The 19633-nt window shown below is 37.7% G+C and overlaps 1 protein-coding gene across 18 annotated transcripts in view; it reads left to right on the forward strand.

Moving 5' to 3' along the window:
* The window catches only part of ZNF536 (zinc finger protein 536), a 347101-nt gene that overhangs the window by 27445 nt on the left and 300023 nt on the right, over positions 1-19633 (forward strand). The gene's annotated exons all lie outside the window — the stretch shown is intronic.

The raw sequence follows: 19633 nt of genomic DNA on the forward strand, positions 1-19633 counted from the left end.
TTAGGAATGCAGGACACAACATCGCTATGTACAAAGTTTGTATCAAATAAAAGGATTCAATTTTCTGCCAAGTTGGGGTTTAACCTCTCCTAGATCCTGAGTTGTGCATAATTAATGTATTTTCAATATCTTTCAGCATTTGACTTTCAGAATTCTCTCCCAGAATTAATCTTAAAGATGTTTCAGTATTCTGCCTTCAGGAAGACAACTTGCTTTTAGCTCATGCCATAATTTTTGGTTTCAGTTTTTGGATGTCATGTATCACTCTGATTAAATGTCTTTTTCTTGCAGAAGGCTATTCTCATAGAAAAAAAAAATCAAGCTATTATCTAACAAATGTGTGGCAGTTAGTGCTAGTGTGGGCTAGTATATTTTTAATGGCAGCAATCTCTTCCATTTTGTTGCATGTGAACAAAACCTCTTGCCTGCTTTATATCATCAAAGAGCTTGTCCAGATTTGGTGGTTTTAGGTTGGGTAACATTATGATGGACGAGTTGACAGTTCATTAAACCAAAGATTTTTTCCGTCCACAATAGTCTGCCTTGTGTATTTACTATTATTGAAGTCTGCACAATGGCATCGGTAAATAAGACATGCCTTTCCTTTCCACTAGCGTCAACGACTGATGGTGGATGCCTACTAACAGAAATAAAGCAAGTGTCCTGCTGAGCTAACTTTTAATTCAACAACACAGTGTGTATAAGTACACTAGTGCCATTGTGAAAGAATGGCTTTTTTTCCATTAAAGCAATATTACTGTCCCTGATTCTCCTGCCTGTCAAATATGCTGAGACAAAACGTTTTTGTTTATCTTAGTAGCAATTCATGAACCAACTGGTAGTAAGTTGTAGGTATGACCTGTGCAGCTTTACATGCAGTAGCTAGCTTCCTAGCTTGTTGAGCCACTGTGATGTTTGGGATGTACATTCTTTGAAGATTACTTCTAAAGAAAGGCATCCAAATCCTTAATTCGAGATTCTGTCTATTCCTGTGGTGTTTACATTCCAGTATGGCAGAAGATCACTGAAAAAAGAAAAGATGAAAATACACTTAAAAAAGGGCTGCTTAAACCAGGTCTCCTTCAAAGAATCACAGTCCTCCACCTCCTCCCCTCTTGTAAAGACTGGGATTAATGTTTTGTGCAGGAAAAAATATATATTAGTAGGCAATTTAGCAGTTTGTCACAGTGCTATTAGTTAGAGAGCCATCCACGATGAGGTACTGGGCATCACGATATAGAGAGCCTCTTCCACTGCTGGAGCTGTCTTTTTTTTTATGCTAACACAGCTGTGAAGTTATTTGCTTCTGTGTGTTATCTTGGTGCTATTGTTTTTACTTGCTACTTAAAAACTACAGCCTAATCAACTTCCAGAGTGCTCTTTTTTTTTTTTTTTTTTTTTTTTTTTTTTTTTTTTAAACAGTTTCAACTGTATAATAAAAGGATCAAATATTTAAAATTGTTCGGATGTTACTTTATTAAATGCATTTGTAGGAGAATGGCAATAGTTACTGTGTGGCTTTCTTGTAGCATTGACTCTTCCAATTGTTTAGTTTTGAATTCAATCTACTTAAAATATGCAGCATATTTTTTTTTGTGTGTGTGAATATGGCGTTCATTAAAGGGACTAATAACAAAGACTAAAGCTTGGCACAGTGTGGATGTTATGCAAGCTTTCCCCCACGCAGTTCTGCCAGCACCCCTCAATTCTGACCTGCAATAATACCCTTGCTATTCTAGTCCTGGGCCTTGCCTGAACAGTGGCTGCAAACTGTGTCCAATCATGTGTGTGTGATTTCTGTGATATAGACAAATGAGATCTTTAAACTCATTTTTGCTTCTGACCTTACAGTAAGTCATTGGTGTTTTTATAAACAATTTGAGCAAGTAATTTCTTAATAAACCAGGGGCAATGCTGTAACAGTAGTAGTAAAAAGAAACTGATGGACTATTTCAAGGTAGACCAAAACCCTGTGTTTGTATGGGAAGGTAATGATTTAGAAAATCTGATTCTATTATTGTTAGCTTTAAGAAATTTTGAGTGCACCTCTGGTGTAATTGGGATTCTCTGTCTTTATATGTTTGTAGCAAGTATTTATAGGATGCAGAAGGATGATTTTTTAATTTTTTTTTTTCAGATTAATTTATCATCATAGAGATGGCATCATACACTCAGCCATCATTGTGTGGTACTGCAGCAGGAGTGAAAAGATCAATTCCTTGAAAGGGCTCATGCCCCTGGAATTATATATATATGTGTGTGTGTGTGTGTGTGTGTATGTGTATATATATATATATTTTTTTTTAAGGGGTGTTAGTAATTTGAGGCAACTGTAGTAATTTAGTGAGTGATCAGCAACATGGTATGTAAACTCTTGTAGAGAGCATTGCTTTAAATGCAGACAACTCAAATAAGCAATCCTGCAGGCAAAACAGATTCACCTACACTTATACAAATACTAAATCCCAGTAAAACATTAATTTTAAGATTAAAAATAGTCTTTCCACTACCCAAACACCTCTATAACGCTGCTTCTGTCCTTTAAAAAACAGTTTTATGAAGGAGCAGTTGAACCAAAATTGAAAAAAGGGGGCATGTAGCCTTTCAGGCTATGATGATTAGTATTAAGATGAGTTGCACTTTAGCTAGGCTGAAACTTGTTCGTAACAGAATGTTAAATACTTACTGAAAAGAAAGATTATGTCTATCTAGTTACACCATTCCTTGATATATGCACCATGTCAGAGTGCCATTGTCTCCTGGGTAAAGACTGAGAGTTCAAATACCCACTATCTCTCCCCTGGTGCTCCAAATGCTCTGCTTTGAAGTTTTTATAATCCATCTGTCATCTTCTAGCAGGGAGGGCACATGTTCTGTACCACTCAATTATAGAATTCTCTTTTGCCAGCTACAATGAGACAGGAAAGAATGTTATGGGTGGTTGAGAGAAACTGTCAGATATACTAAATTCCTGGGATTCATATGGATGATGTTATTCCACTGTAGGAACACAGCATGTGTTATTGTTAAAATGTATTAAGGATACATCTTGTATTGTACAGTTTAAGCGTTTTGATATTTGCATAGTTTTGTTAATATTTGATTTTTATTTAAGAAATGGAAGCAGCCAAACAGTCTGAGGTTTGATCATTTCATTTGTCTCAGGCAGCAAGAAGTGACCAAATATGCATATATTTTGGAATATCAAAAATTATCATGGTTTCTGTTACAACAGTGAAATGGAAAGATTGTATTGTTTTTGTGTAAGAGCTGTGGAACAGTGGAAGTGTTTATAGACCGGTAATATTTGCCATACCAATTGTTTGTATTATGATATGAACTGAAGGCCTGAAAATTATATGTACTACCATCTGGTGAAAACAGAAGTAGCATTTCATTATGTGGTGCATATAAACAATAGAAGCAGAGTATTCTGAAAGTATAGTTAATATTGTGCTTAAAGAAATCTACCTTATAGGGACCTAGCTTGTCTGATAGCATGCAGTTTTTTTTGTGTGTGCTTAGTCCCTGGGGTGATTTAATTTGTTGTTTTACGTGAAATGAGTTTGATGATCTCAGCTAAGTCTCTAGTGGATATTAATTCACGGCGTAAGACATTTCACATAGCTTTGCAGAGGCTGGCATAATTTTCAAATTGTATGTTTTACGCAGAGTAGGGTCAGCATGTGTTGGAACTGAATTTATTGGAATACCTAGTTTTTCAGGGCAGCTTTATGATGCCAGTACCTGAAAACGTTGTGGTACATAAATGCATAGTCTGGCATGAGTCAACCACCCATCGTCAAATTCAGTTTTAAGTAGGCACCTTGATGGGATCCTTTTGAAACTTCAGTGGTGGACCAGAGGCCATAGGAGTCTCCAGATGGTACAGTCCCCTTTGTGAGCTGAAATCCAGCTCCTTCAAATGTGTTCTGGGCAGTCGGCAAGTCTTATTTAGGATGTATCTGCAGTATAAATACATTCTTTTCTTCCAAACAAACAGGAATCCTGCCATTTCTGGATCCTGGCAACTGCTTTCACATAAAACTTACCATAGCAGCTTGTTATTTTGCAGCCTATCGCCTGTTTGCCAGGTCCTCTGGGCTGGGGGCAGCAAATGGAAGGTGTCCCTTTCAGGTCTGGGAGGTGAGGGGATCATCCTGGGGCTGAATTCTGGTCATCAAACCTCCAGATGCCCTTGAGCTGGGAACAAAAGGGAATATCCGTGTTTAGCTGATGTGGGGCAGTTACATTAAAAAGGGAAGTAGCTCTTACAAAAGCTTCAGTGGAAAAAAAAAAATCAATAAATTAGATAAAGCATTGTCAGAGGGAAACTTGTCCTTCCTCTTTACTGCACAGGACCAGGACACTGGGCAGAAGCAGTTCTGAAAGCATGGACTTCATTGCTGGACCTCACTTGGATCATGTTTATCCCTTTGGAGCTGTCTAATGTTTGTTTTATTCTTTTCCATCACCTGTTATTACCTGCTTCCTGACACTTTGTGAAAATTGTGCAAATGGAGGAGATTTTTAGAATGGGGCTCTCCTTTTTAGGTCACGTTAGTAGATCCCCACAGACATCCCAAGAAGAGATGGACATGAAGCACTCCTGAAAGCAGTGGTGTGAAGGGCAGCACTATGTGTCAGAGATGTGCTTTTAAAGAGCAAACATTTCTAAATGAGTGTTGTTCCACAAGGTTGGCTTGTGTCGAGTTCCTTGCTGCATGGGCTACTCTGGCTAAACTCGCTGCTTGACCTGTGTTCGTGAGGCTCATTCTGACCACAGGTGGGACCTGCCAATGCTCACTGAATAACTGCAGTTTCCAAAGCCTTTTAGCTCAGAAATGGCAAGATTATTATTAATTACTGCATCCAATCTTCCAGTCCTTACTCATGTGTTACTCCTGTTAGTCTTGAGTTAGCTGAAACTTAACTCAGTCTATTCACGATACTGACACTGGATACTGTGAGTGTGAGGTGGAAGCTCACTTGTGGTTTTGTTATATAGCAGCCAATGCAAGCTTCAAAAACACTGCAGATTCATTTTTATATAAGCTTTGCCATTAGTATGTTTATCTAACCTATATAGACGAAAGATTTTAAGTATCAAGGAAATATTCCACTAATCCCATACTGTAATGTTTTTTCACATGCAGCAGCATTTTTTAAGCCAAGGTATAGTTCTTAATGTTTTGCTTGTTCTATTTCTTATCTCCCTTTTGCCTAGATTTCCTTGCGTATCTTTCATTATTTCTCTTCAGCAGTTTTTTTCCATTATTTCTTTCTCTTCTTTCTCCTTTTCCGCCTGTATCTTACAGGGATACATTAACAGTAGGAGCTCCAGTTGGAAGATTAATGGTGAAGAACAGGGTGTTTAAGTCCTAGGAGAAACTTCATCTCTCATGCACATGCGTACACACATACAGGGAGGTGTGTGTGTGGGGGGGGGGGGGGGGGGGGGGAAGGGGGGAGTGAAGATTGCTGTTTACAGGACCTACTAAAACTTTGAGACCATGAAAAGTATTTGCACTTACTCTCTTAATCTTCACTGTGTTTCATAACCTACACTCTGAGGGCTTCCACTGTGTTTTAAGCCTGCTATATCATGACTTCATTTAAATAGCAGCAAGAGGAAGTAGCCATGTGGTAGTTAGTATGTTATGAAGTCAGGAAATCTTAAATTACTATTTTGATATAAACATGTCATATACATTTGTATTTATGTAAGCCCAGTTGTGTTTGAAACAAACACAGGAGCAGCGAAAAGAAAAGAAAACAAACAAACAAACAAAACCAACAACAACAAAAAACACCACCCCCAATTTTTTCTTGAATACATGTATATGTATTATGATTATAATGATACTCTTTCTATTTGCCTCAGTACTGGTAAAAAATATTTATTCACTGGAATTTTCTAGAAAGAGCTATCTTAATCAACAGTGCAAAATTCTGTTTGCCCAAGCAATTAATATTTTTGATGGGCAAGTAAAATATGTGGTTTTCTTGCAGCTTGTACATCCTCCTCATGGTAAATACTGCCAAATAGATTTACTATCTGGACAGATAAATTTTTCATTATCATTTGGAGGCCTGATTTAAAATATATTACTTTGAGAAATACAACATTGAGATTTTAACCACTTGTATTGTGCTACAGCTTATAGCTTACAGTTCTGTTGTAAGGATGATGTGTTAATGTTTGAGTTCTTTATAAATTTATGTGTTATATATAGTGAGTTTCCTTTATGATCTAGTGTTTTATTAAGCTGGAAATTTATAAATGTGTGAATTTTAAAGCCACTGGTCATTAGGTAGCATGTTGCAGTTTGGGATTTTTCTTGTTTTATTTTTAAGCTTAACGTTTATTACTGTCCTTTCTGTATTTTCCCAGGAGATTAAGGTCGAATTTTTTATGCATGTTGAAAAATATTCACTTATCAGTATGGGAGCAACTGTAAACAAGTGATAAAGTGACAACATTTACAACAGCAAAACTGACAGCATTTGCTTTAATTTTCTGCCATTTTTGTAATTATATCAATCAAGACCAAAACTAAAATGATATTTTAGCGTGCTGTAAGAAATGAGGAATTCAGATCTTAAAAGACCATTACAATTAGCTTTGAAACATTCACCATTTTAACATAATTGTTTCATATAGCTTATACGTCTTCATTTACAGGCAAATATTCTGTTGATCTTTTATAAACAAAGTAGCACCCATCTGCTTCTTGAGACACTCCTGGCGCCTATTCATTGCAAAAATAATACATGTCCTAATGACTTCCACATATTTTGAAATCTCCCTTTTGAAATTGGTCTTGGCAGATTATTTGCAGGTACTTGAGTTGCATCTGTTTGCAATTTTGCAAATGCGGAAGACTTTAATGTTGAGCACTGCAAGAGGGCTATTTTAATCCTCAGATAACATAGGCTGTCATCAAAAGCCACATTTATCTTTTCGAAGGTGGGGCAAATGTTTAATGTTAAAAGACAGTAAAAGGTCAAGGTCAAGGCTAAGGTCTGAATATTTTCCTTTCATAAAATTGTGTCTTTTGTCATTTACTTCTTGCATTTCTTTCATTTAAGTTTCAGCTTAGCTTCCCATTGCCAAGAGGATGTTTTACTGATAAAATGAAAGATCAGGAAGAGAGTAAATCTGAAATAATTGTGAACTTCAGTCTGTTGTACTTATTATTACCATGTGGTTAGCAGCTGACCAACTTAAGCCGTTTTTATTTACACTACAAAACTGAGCAGCATTGTCCTAGGAAAGTACAACTTTTCTTTTATTTGATCTGTTAAAATGGAGTTAAGGGTCTCCCTTCATTTTGCAGAAGCAAGGAGGTAAGGTTGAAATGACATCCTTAATGTACCTCATTGGGCCTTGTTATTGCAGCACATATGGTACACTATGAAGGATTACCAATTGTTAAAGGACCCCTGCAAGAGTTGGGCACGGTGGGGGTGAGTTAAGGATGACATTTCAGCTTTAATTCCTTTCTTGTTTTCATGTTACCATTTGACTGTTAGCATTTCTTTATTATTATTTTTTAAAAGACTTAATTTTGTCTCTTGAACATTAAAATGTGCCTTCCCGCATAAAAAGGATCAATGCTTTAATGCAGAGGGAATTATGCACCAAAATCTCTTAGAAACAGTTATTTCTAGGCAGTTACTTTCAGCTCATGTTATGCAGGAAGAATGGTTGGAAACCCAAAAATATGCCAAGGTTTTAACCGCTGTGAGGTTTAGTATGAAAGAGGACTGAATGAGTGTTTTGTGCAATACACATTAGTTTCATGTTTCTTGATCAGCTCAGTGGTTACACAAGGAGCATGCGTTTACCTAGAAACTCTTAGTCAAGTATTGTAAAGTTTGCTGTGCTTACAGATTAACAAAACGGCTGTGAGGTAGTGGTTTAGGAAAGTTTCCTACTGCTCCGCAGCCACCTCTAAGGTGGAACAATAAAGCTATTTTTACAGCTCATAATAGTACAGGACAGGAATAAATACATCAACCAGATAAAATTGCTGTGAGAACTGAGGTGGTGGGATGGTAGTATTTAAGATAGCATTTGACCAGGGGTAACAACTTCAAAAGTGTCTCAGGGAGCTACATGCCAGTGGCTTAGATCTTGTGAAGTGTTGTAGCCTTTTGGAATTTTAGGTTCTTGATCTCTATTTTAGTGGGATTTGGGTGCCTGAATAAGGGTCAAGAGCTTGCATGCCTTTGAGTTTCTGGTCTTCTGTTGAGTTTTCAAAAGGACGTTATGCATGTCTCTTAAAAATATTTCCCAGGATGGGTGAATTTAATATAATTGGAGTGCTATTGAATACTCTCAAATGTGTACTATGGCCAACCAGAACCCTTCTTTTTGGTATTAAATGAAAATTCAGCTTATATATCAGCCTTCTTTCTCTCTATCTTGGCACACTGGTTTGATGCTGTCTTAAAGGATGTAGTGCCATCTCCTCTATCAGCATGCTGCATCCTCATTATCATTTAATTATTTGTTTCTACTGCAGAACACTCGGGCCTACTCAGTGAACAGCTGTCTGTGCTGGGGTGGAGCTGAGTATTTGGGGAATGAGTAACTAGAAGTAGTTGCAGTGATAGGATGGAGTAGTTGAAGAGTCTTAGCTGCTTAGAAAGATACTATTTACTAAACTGTGGTACAGGAAAAAGTGGCAGGTTTGGAGTTATTTTGTAATTTTTTAGGCAGAGAATAAGGAGTCATGCTGAAGGTGACAAGGAAATGATATTACCAATTAACAGTGACAGAAAGTAGGGAATGGCACGAGATTGAAAGTAAAGACAAGTAGCTCCGTTTTATCCTTTCCAATTGAAATTGGCAGAAACATAATTAGAAGAGGTGGTCTCAGAGGCAGAAGCGCAAGGCTTGTATAGGAGACAGGTTTAGGAAGTAGATGCAGGTGTCATTAACGTAAACTTGGAAGAAGAAGGCACGCAAGTAAAGGAGATCCTCTAGAAAAAGAGAGGAGTGAAGAACACAAGGGTTAAACATAGCTGGGTGACACCACAAAAAATTAGAGATGGTTGAGGCTGTTGTAGCAAATGAGATACTTCTAGGAACAGTTTTGGGACAAGAACTGTGGAAAGATTGATTCGTGGAGCAGTGAAGTGATCCTGGTTGCTCTCCTGTTGAAGCACTGACACAGTTAAATTTGTTAGATCAGTTTGTTAGATCTGATGGGACAGCAGCACAAAGTGGTTATCTAGTCAGGAGCAATTGTCATGTTATTGTTCATATGCTTTGAAAAATGTATTGTGCAGTTACTGCAGCCAATTTTCAAATGATAACTTAGCCATTATCCTCACTTTTTATGGCTCAAAATATGATTCCACATTATGGATTAGTGTTTTGCAAAAACAGCAACCTACCACTTAATGTTTATGTACTGCTACAGTCCGACATGTGCTGATGGCCATAATAAATGATGTTTTTATATATCGAAGTTTTGTTATCCATATCTTCCTTACATCTTTTTCCCTAATCACTTGCCTCTTTTTCTCAGTTGAGAAAGTTCTCTGTGATCATTGTTTGGGGATTCACAGAGGAGGTTAAGTCCACCTGCTTCCTTGCACATTGGCAGTGGGGTAATAAAGGCAGCACTGGTCCCGGTTCAGTGCTCTTTAAACAGGTTTGTGCACTTGGGCTGCCCACTTTCTGCTCACCCACTTCTGCAGGAAGGGAAATGTTCCTGTCTCTATGCCCAAAGGCATGCTTTTTTTGTTGTTCTCATCATTGTTGTTGACAGTCATAGCAGGGTGATGCTCTCCTGGGAATTTCTGAGGCTGTGTGAATGAACAGAAGATCTAGGGTCATTGTAATGATCTTCACTTTCTTTTGCTGCTGCTTGAACTGGATATACCTAACTATTCTGCCTAAGAAGCAAGCCCTGTCCTCTTGTTGTCTCCTTATTTTTATTGTCTTTAGATGCATATTGATGTTCACCTGCCCAGATACCTTTACAGCTACTAATGAAAAAATACCTACATTAACAACATAGACACAAGTGCGCCTTGGGATGAATATATTATTTATAAAGACTTACCATCACACCCCTCACAGTTACATTTTATGCTGCTTGTGGGTATACTCCTGTGTCTTGTTGGCAATGCAATTAGTTGCACTGTGGGAGATTCCCAGGTTCAAAGCCAGGCATGTAAAATCTATTTCACCCCTTTTTAATATGTTGGTCTTTTTGTAAATGAAAAAAAAATTAAAAAAAATCATGACACCCCTTAACAAACAAAGCAGAATAACAGTATTTGAGAAGATCTTACCAAGTCTTATCCAGCCTCTATTGCTGCTGCTTGTGTGTTACAGCTCAGCATAGTTGCACTAGACTAGTACTGCTCTGCAGGTGGAAGTGTGAGGGCCATTGAACACTTTGAGTTTTTCCAGTGGATCACAATTACAGAAACATCTGTGCTAAATAACTTTGTGCAGATGCACTGTGAAAATTCAGTGTTCAATAGCCCTCAACATTTCTAATTTCTTACTTGTGGTGGTGTAGTTTAGAAGTTGCACGTTGGGTTGCAGTATAAAGCATATTGGAAACATTTGTGAAGGGCCTTTTTGGAGTGCTTATGCTGCAGTGAAAGTATTCCCAAGCACTTTGTTTCTTTATTTAGAGTTATTCCATTAAAAATTGGACAAAATACATGCTAAGAATGCTGTTGATGTAATGTTGCATGAGAGTGCAGAGGTCTGGTATACCGTATGGAAAGAAGCTGAAAATCAAAATTTTGGGGAAAGTACTAAATTCAGGACATGAGGGCAATTTGGAAAAGCTAGGCTTTAAAAATATTGAATGCTACAGTGAGATCATACAATTTGAAAAAGTTGAATGCATATGCTTCTGCAGGAAATGTACTCCCTACCTTCCATTCTCTTTTATCTAGGTGCTCTCTATATTACAACAGCAGGGATGAACTAAAATCTTCAGGAATACAGAAGCAGTTCTGTGAATACTTTGGGTGGTTCCAGGCTTATCTTCCATAAAACAGCTAAAAGATGTAAATGCAGGTAGTGTTTTGCTGCTGTTTTTTATGGGGCTAATTTAATTTTTAACATAATCCATGAAAATGCTTTAAACAGATCTTGATATTAGTTTCAGCAGTGTCTACAGTGGAGGAATGATTTGCTGGAATCTTGTTCAATGAGACATCCACTGAGGGACTTTTAATACTTTTCTCCTTCATCAGGATATCAATGAAATTGTCTGGACTGCAGCTAACTATATATTTCAAATTTAAGCCTAGTCTGTTGGGATAGGTGGCAAAGGGACAAGTCATGTGCTCAAAGTAGTGTGATATTTATCCTGTGTTCCTTGTAGGCTGAGCTTATCCCATATCGTGGCAGTCAGCCCAGCTCAGCAAAAGCCATTTCCACTTCATTTCTCAATGTCTGATTTTGCTTCCATTGAAGTTAATGGCAATACTCCCACTGTCTTCAAGTGTACAGGGATCAGATATTCAGAGAGGCTGGCTACACTTTCAGTGCTTTCATCTACTTGGAAGTCAAATTTTGTACTTAACTTCTTTTAATCTCTTGGAAAACTTAAGATTTACTTATTTTTCTCCCAACTATTTCCGTAGCCTAGTGTTATGTGTTTCTGTGATTTCACTTATTAGTGGGAACTTGTCATTAGTATTTTGTTTTGGTTCTTACAATAACTTTTACTTTAATGTGAGAAATTTGTTTTTTATGATCAGATTTTGTTGTTGTACTCCAAATCATTGCAACCTTTCCATGGACATAGGCTCTTGTTAACAAAGGTCTTAAAATGACTAGCCATACATAACTATTTGTGTTAATGAAATACTTGGCTGCATTTATGGTCCATTCAGAAACAAGTATGAGTCTGATAGATACAAATATGTTTTTCAGTGTGGATTTACATACATTTATGGATTAGAATCAGGCATTCCTCCTTTTATAGTCAGTGTAGGTTTAACTAGGTTAAAAGGTTTTCTTGCATATTCATCCAGACATTTATTTTGAAATAAGCTTCTGGTTTAAGTTTTGCACAAATTAAAAAGTACATAAAAACTGGAGGAGGAGAAGTGAGTTGAAAGAAATGAAGAACTAAGTATATTTAAGTTTTATGGCTTATAAACCTCCAAATTTCAGAGCTTTGCAAAATTAAAAGGTTAGCTATGAATAAGCACAATCAAATCTTTTCTTTTGTCCATATTTAATTCAAATGAGATTGCTCCATATTGACTTCTAATGCTAAAAGGCCACCCATCATGGAATCCCTGCAGCCAATGAAGCAAGCAAGTGAATGCTTTCTTAAATGATGCTAATCAGTCCAGAGAGGCCTGCCCTCTATCCCCATCAGTATTCTGTAATTCAGATGTGCTGATAACCTGAAATTGAATGTGTCAGTATGCAGACACGTGAAGAAAAAAGGAAACTAAAAGGCAAAAGAGACAGCTATAGAGACAATGCCTGTTTGATTTTTTTATTTTTTTTTTTAATTCCAAGTGAAGAATAAAAAGAATAGTTGGTAGTTCTTCTCAAATGCTTACTGAGAGCAGTACAAGAACATACAGAATATTCATAAGTAGCCTAGACTCAGTTTTCAAACTGAGAGGGAATATTAAAAAATGAGAAAACAACAACAAAACACAAACCAGACTATCCAAAATAAAATACACTTTAAAAAGACGATTCTTACCCTTCCAATAGCTAGCAGGAGGACTCAGTTGTTATCTCTTACATGTCTTGTTTTTTTTTTTTTTTTTTTTTTTTTTTTTTCCAACTTTAGATTTCAGCTGTTCTATATCACATCTGGTTTAAATTTTGAACAGACACTTCATGTCAGATGCAGATTTTCTTCCAAAGAGTGACATACGTTTGCTGTTGGTTTTAGACATGGTTGTATCAAAAATAGTTTTTTTTTTTTTCCTTTTTTTTTTTTAACTTTAGTATAAAAATGATTTAACTTTCTGAAATAATTCTTGCAGAAACTTTGTGTCTAATTCTGGCCTGTTGTATGTGTGGAAGTGGCAGGCATATCTCTGAAGGCAGAATTAGGTCTTTTAAAATGTTCTGCTGTTTCTCATAGTGTACATTGATTGGAGGGGTTGCTTGAATTTGAATTTGGCCTGCTGGGTTTGGACTCTAGGTCCCTCTTATTTCATATATTCAATTAAAAAAAAAAAAGAGCATTGGAACGTATGTTCCATAATTTATTGTGTACATGCTGTATAAGCTTAATTGCTTTTTAAGATATTAGCAATGGAAGATCTCTCCACTGACAGCTTCCACCACAAGTTCATAGGACAGAAATGATGATAAAGGTCACACACAGATGAAAACTGGCATGCCAAGAGGAGAAGGTTTGTTAACCACATGGTGCTGATACAATTTTGTTACATGAATTGTAATCTGTGATGTATGGAAAACCATCTAGCTTTTTTCATTGGTGAGTCACAAAGGAAGTATGTCGGCATCTCCATTTAAAAATGGGAGACAGGGACATCCAGAATTAGGACAACCTGGAGTTAGTGAGTGGGTCACCTGGCCAAGCTGGGAAGTGAACATGGTCTCTTGACTGCAGCACTGTCTACTAGGGTGTGCTGTCGGCCTCAGTGCTCTTCCCAGGAGCTCATCTGTCCTCAGAAGTAGCAGCCATCACATGTGCATGTGGAGCAGCTCCATGCATGCCAGTGGAGCAGCTGCCTCTGAGCCTGGAGGGCTGCTCGGTGGCCATGGGCTCACACTGGTCAGAGCATATACATGAGTATGAGTATGTTCATGACAATGAATTAAAAAATAAGGGAACTGACTGAAAAAGTAACAGAAGTTCCCAGTTTGTACTCTGTATTTGTCATTCTGTCTACTATTACAAGGCACCTGCAGGACTTGCTTTAGGCAAATTTAAGGTTACTATGGAATGAAATTCCTACCTATTGGAAAAGGTTGCTCTTTTCCAATTCCAGATAATTATTAGTGTACTTCTCAGGCTGGACTGAAAGGGTTTTAACAGGCCTTGGTAAACAGTTTTTGCTTCCAGAGGATTCTGATGTGCCCACTCACATACTGTCTACGTCTATGCTGTCTAATGCTTATCACATGCTGAGAGAAGAGGAGTGAAGCTTCTGTAGCTCACCAGCTCTGCTCACCCCTTGGCTGGGTGCTTTCTGTCAAGCATAGCTGTGAGCAGGGTACCAGATTCCTCAGGGTTGATGGAGAGGTTCCTGTTGACTTGTGTGCGTATGGCCTAATGCTCCTGCCATTAGCCTGATTTTCAGTGTGCTGAGAACTGCAGCTTCTGTTAATCAGTGGGATCTAAGTGTAATTAGCATTTATGAAGGGACCACTCAGACGCGCTGCTGCCACGACTTTCCAAGTCTATTGATGGAATGGAAAGAGACCAAGAACCTCACCCTGTTCTCTGGTCCCTGTCTGCCACCAGGAGATTAGAAGGCTAGCCTGAACAGGATGAAAATGACATCCTGAATTTTAATTATTTATCTGTACACTTTTTTATATCTTTTCATTGCTTGGATATTTTGTCTTATCTTAAAAATATTTATTTGAAATTGTCAGTGATCAAAGGCTTGGAAACAACAGAGCTGGATATGATATTTTTTTTTTTCTTTGGAGGAAATTGGAGTGTCAGGATAATTCTTGTGTATGCAAACATTACAAGATGAAACCAATCCAAACGTTACATCCTTAAACTTCATTGTAGAAGGTTAAAACTAATGTACATATATATGATTTACCTACTGTGAGAATTCAAAGATATCTGGTATATCTTGTTTTTAATTCAAATTAACCAATTTTTACTTGATCATTTTATACACACATGCACACACACTCACTCCCTCACAAACACACATCTGTGTGCTGAATTGATAAAGAAAGAACTCTGGTTAAATAATCCACTTTTGTCTGACAACGGAATCAGTTATAGAGGTGCAAATATGCAGAAAGCTATTTGGAAATGCATCCTCGTAGTTGTCAGGTTTTATTATGCAGGAAGGTGTCATGTTTGTTACGAAGCTGAGTGCAGATGGCAGAGTGGAAGAAATGGATCACTAATTTTAACAATGATTAATGAACAGAGATAGAAAATGAATTACATTGGACTATCGGAGGCAAGAAATATTTTTGAGAAAATTTTGACTCATCTGCTGTGCTGTTCTCTGTAAATTATTTTCTGAAATTCTATATGTTGTCAACAGTTGACTGCATTTTCCATTATTGTCTATTTCTGTTCTTAAGTACTTTTGTGTTATTAGGGATACATAATTTCAAAATACCAATACATTCCTGATTACTTAGAGAAAATATATGTAACTATATGAATGTTCCAAAGGCTTGTCCACAAATGTCCTGTTTTATAGTACTTCCTCATTCTTCACCATTTTATCACTACATTAGCAATATTTAGTTAATTTTTTTTTTTTTTCCCTAATAAAAGGAGGTAGTTGGGGCAGAGAGTGTTCGGTGTTCAGAAAATAAGGAAAAATGTAGACACAAAGTTAACAATAAAAGGCAGCCAAGTGGGTTAGCATGGTTTTAAGCTTACTGTGCTGATTCCACTATTTGTGATTTCACAGTCTAACCGGGAAAAACATACACACAGCTGCTTTTTAAATTGCTGCCACCCACGTGCTCCCCTGCTTCACTATAAACTCAGTTGGCGCACATGTCCTCCCTGTGCCTCCGCACACACTCCATGACTGGTCTTGCACATCCCTGGTGACAGAGGGAAAACAAAAGTTGCCACCAAGATAAAATTTGTTGTTTATCCTTGTTTTACAACTTGCTGCAGTGCGCCGTCTCCCCAGCTAACCACGGTGTCTTGCACTTCTGATGTGAGGGCTGGGGGACTCGGCCATCCTCACAGGAGGATTAGTTCTGCTTGGAAGAGCTGTGCTCGCACCACCTTCACTCCAATATTAAAATACATATTAAAAAAGAAAAGAAGTGTGGTGACTGAAATGGAATTAAGTATTTCCATTGTCGATTGTGCAGTGGTCTAGAAGTTGAAGTACAGCAGGGCCAAAGGCTGGTTAGCTCTTTGGCAGTGTGAGGTGTTCGCAGGGGCCTGACAGGACGCCTGGGGCCTGTGTAGTGAGGGTGCAGGGCCTGGCACCTGCTGTGCCATCGCTCCTGTCAGACTGCCCAGGAACGCAGAAACCCGTGTGGTCAGGAAAACAATCGCCTTTGTGCTTTTGGAGAGCTGCCTGGCACATGTGCCCCCTGGATCCCTGTAGATGGCATCATGCTGAATCTCTCCTCTGGTCTCCAGAGACTTTGCAGGCTCCAGAGCTGGGTGGTCACCTGCAGTCTAGCCATGGGCATTGGAAGGTAGACACACTTGTCCTGCATCTCTGGAGTGTCTGTGTTGTTCTGGCTATTGTCATGCTGGTTGGATTTGGTTATTCATTGACGATGCTGGTTAATTGCATTGCTACTACCTCAAACTACAGGCTAAGCGAAGCTGAGACCTCTTCAACAGATTTTGTTGCAGGCAGGGAAGTGTACCTGTTCACATTTGATCTGAATTTGGCCTGTCACATTCCATTAACCATGTGGGGTAGGTGACTATACTTCACTCCATTGTGGTGACCTCCTCCTGTTTGATGCTTTATGTTACCGCAGTTGTCTGTACTTTCTGGTGTTTAAGGACCTGATCCTTTTACTTGTGCGAAGAGCTCATTCAAGAAAACTCATTGATTTCAAGGAGACTGTCTGTGTGCAAAAGGAGCACTTTGCAGGATTTGGTCTTAGGCAAGCAGCTTTATTGTTAGAGAGTACCCACTTCTCTGTATGCAGAATAATTCTAAAGATTGCTTGTTGTTCTGTAAAAGAAAAGTAATTCTGGGGGTAGGTAAAATTATTAAATAACTTTGCAGAAAATAAATGACTTCTGTGGAAAGTGTACAACTTCAGGCTATGGTAGGACATGTTGGGGTTATGAGCAAATGGCAGTTCCACATCCATTGCCTTTTTGAAAAGTGCTGACGATCCAGTTGCTGCTAAGTGTATGGCAGTTGTGATTTTAACTTCAGAAGCTGCAGGGGAAATATTGTTTGAGAACTTCAGGCTCAAGCTTCCACAAGATTTATTCATAAATGCAGGTATATAAGATGCTCAGGAATTATCAACTCTACCTAAATTGCGCTAACATTTGCACAAATGCTTGAAAAATGTTCTTCAAAATGTATCAGGGAAGACTCTCCTGTAGTGTTTTGGTTCTTGGAATAAATAAACTGACTCAGAATAATCTGAACTTTATCATTGGTTTGCATCTGTGACCAAGCTTTATGATTTCTTCCATATTCTGTTTCAAGATGTGCTGTAATCTTGCTAGAAATTGTTAAGATAAAATTTTAAGTGACTTTATGAATGACTCTAACTCTAGTGCTTTGCATGCAATTATGGTCCTGATGGGAACATACTTTAGAAAAACAACTACTGGAACAATAGAAGCCCTGCTTAGGTTACATAGCATATGCTAAACACAGAGAAAACATACACAGTGCTTTAGTGAACAAGGCAGGGAAATGCTCCTGGGAGCCAATTTAGAATGTGACTTAAGGCAAGTGTGGCTTTTTGTGTCTGTTTCTTTTGGCAAACTAGTAAAGTGGTTACTTGGTGGTGGCTGGAATTCCCTTTTAAGCCCCTGAGGTTGTTGTGCATGTACAGAGACTTGTACCTAGACCTCTTGAGGTAGGGTAGGTGTTAACAGGGGTGGCATCCACAGCTTTGAGACATCAGTACTGCGCTTGTACGCTTCTCTTCTGCCTTGTTCTCACATACGCGTGGGGAGATGGAACGTGGACAGATGTACACCAGAAATAATGAGGCTTTGGCAAACCTCTGCTGCTACTACAGCAGTACTATTTTTCCACCTCAGTAATGAAAAGTTAAAATGCTATATATATATATTTTTACGGAATCAATATATATGTAACGAAGTGTCCGTGTGATCAATGTGCCAACTTAGGTTTTCAAAATTTCCTGTTTGGTAGTATAGTTGTACTTGTATATAAAGACATGGCTTTGTACCTATCGAGACATGTTATTTAACTGAACATTGGAAGCATTGCAGACATGAGGGTACGGGTGTGACTAAAAATCCTCTGTGGTCTTTCTTAGACCTCAAGTGGCTCCTCTTAATTTCTTATGGCATCTTATTAGTTGAAGCTAATGCAAGTAACCTTAACTAAATTTTGCTTCACTGTTCTATAAAAAGAAGGAAGCACAATTAAAAAAAAAAAAAAAAAAAAAGAGAGAGAGAGATTTTGAAACATTAGTTCTGTTAGTGTGATGTGCATGCAGCACTGCAAAATGCTTGTGGGACTGACCTCTTAGTTTTCACCATTACTTTGGCTTAGCTTAGCTCAAATACTTGAGCAGAGGAGTTGGGTCTGTTGACATTTCTGTTCAAGTAGTTTTTTCTTGTTTTACTCTGTGTGCAGTACTTTATGTTTTAGAACATTTAGTATATTTGCATAATATATACACCTTTTTTTGCATGTGTATATACACACACACACTATATATATAATATTAATACTGATATGAGCTATACCATGATCTAGAGGATATCCAGGAGGCCTGTCATACTTCTGTTACTTCAGGTAAATAACTGATTGACCTTTGTGGTGTGCTGATACTTCACTAATCAGAACCTGAAATCTGTATAACAACACTTCATTTACTTGATAGACAAAAGAACAATTGCACTTGAAGTAATGTGATTTCTAAATAGACACTGCCTGTCAAAAATAAATGCATTAGAAGTAAAATGTAGCTCAAGGAGACAATTAGCAAACAGAGGTGACACTGTAAACAGGTGCACCCATTATTCCCAAAGCTTGTGGCAATATATTCACATCTTTTAGACTGATGGAAGATCATGTGACAGTTTGGTGAATTATCTATCTGTATCATCTGACTGATGAAGCCTGCTGCAGTTGCAGATCATTTAAAAATGCATCTCACAAATTACATGGTAGCTGGGAAAAAATGCAGGTTTTCCCGAACAATGCCTTTCTAAAGCTATGTGCTGGAATACCTAATTTTTCTTTGAAAGGATGTAGACCGTTTCATTATGCTATGTATACAGTCAGTTAAGGTTGTGCAAATTCATTACAATGTTTGTTAATCTATAAAACATTTTCTATTCTGGTTTTAGTGACATTGAATATTTTTTTTTTATGTGCTATTTCTGAATCATTTTTTCCCTATGAGCTGAAAGGGAATAACACATTTTTTATATAGACTTCTTAAATCACTACTTATCAAGGAAGATTTGAGATGAGAACAGTTGACCTACATCTTTTTGTGGGTTATTGGATTTTTTTTTTCTACGTAGAAAATGTAAAACAAACAAAAAAGAGGGAGTTTGTTTATAGATTCTTTCTTTACTAGGCTGTGATGAGAGCAGTATCACTTATGAAATGTCCTCTTATGTGATGTGGTGAAAACTGCCTCAGATGGTGTTTTGTAATTTGATGCACTAACAAGATAGCTTGGGAAAATGCATTTTTCATTTCTATCATTTCATAAGTATTTTATATTTTCTTCTCTTTAAGACTGTGAACTGATGATTGTTTCAGTAGAAGT

Source organism: Anas platyrhynchos, chromosome 12, assembly GCF_047663525.1.
Source record: "Anas platyrhynchos isolate ZD024472 breed Pekin duck chromosome 12, IASCAAS_PekinDuck_T2T, whole genome shotgun sequence".
NCBI lineage: Eukaryota > Metazoa > Chordata > Aves > Anseriformes > Anatidae > Anas > Anas platyrhynchos.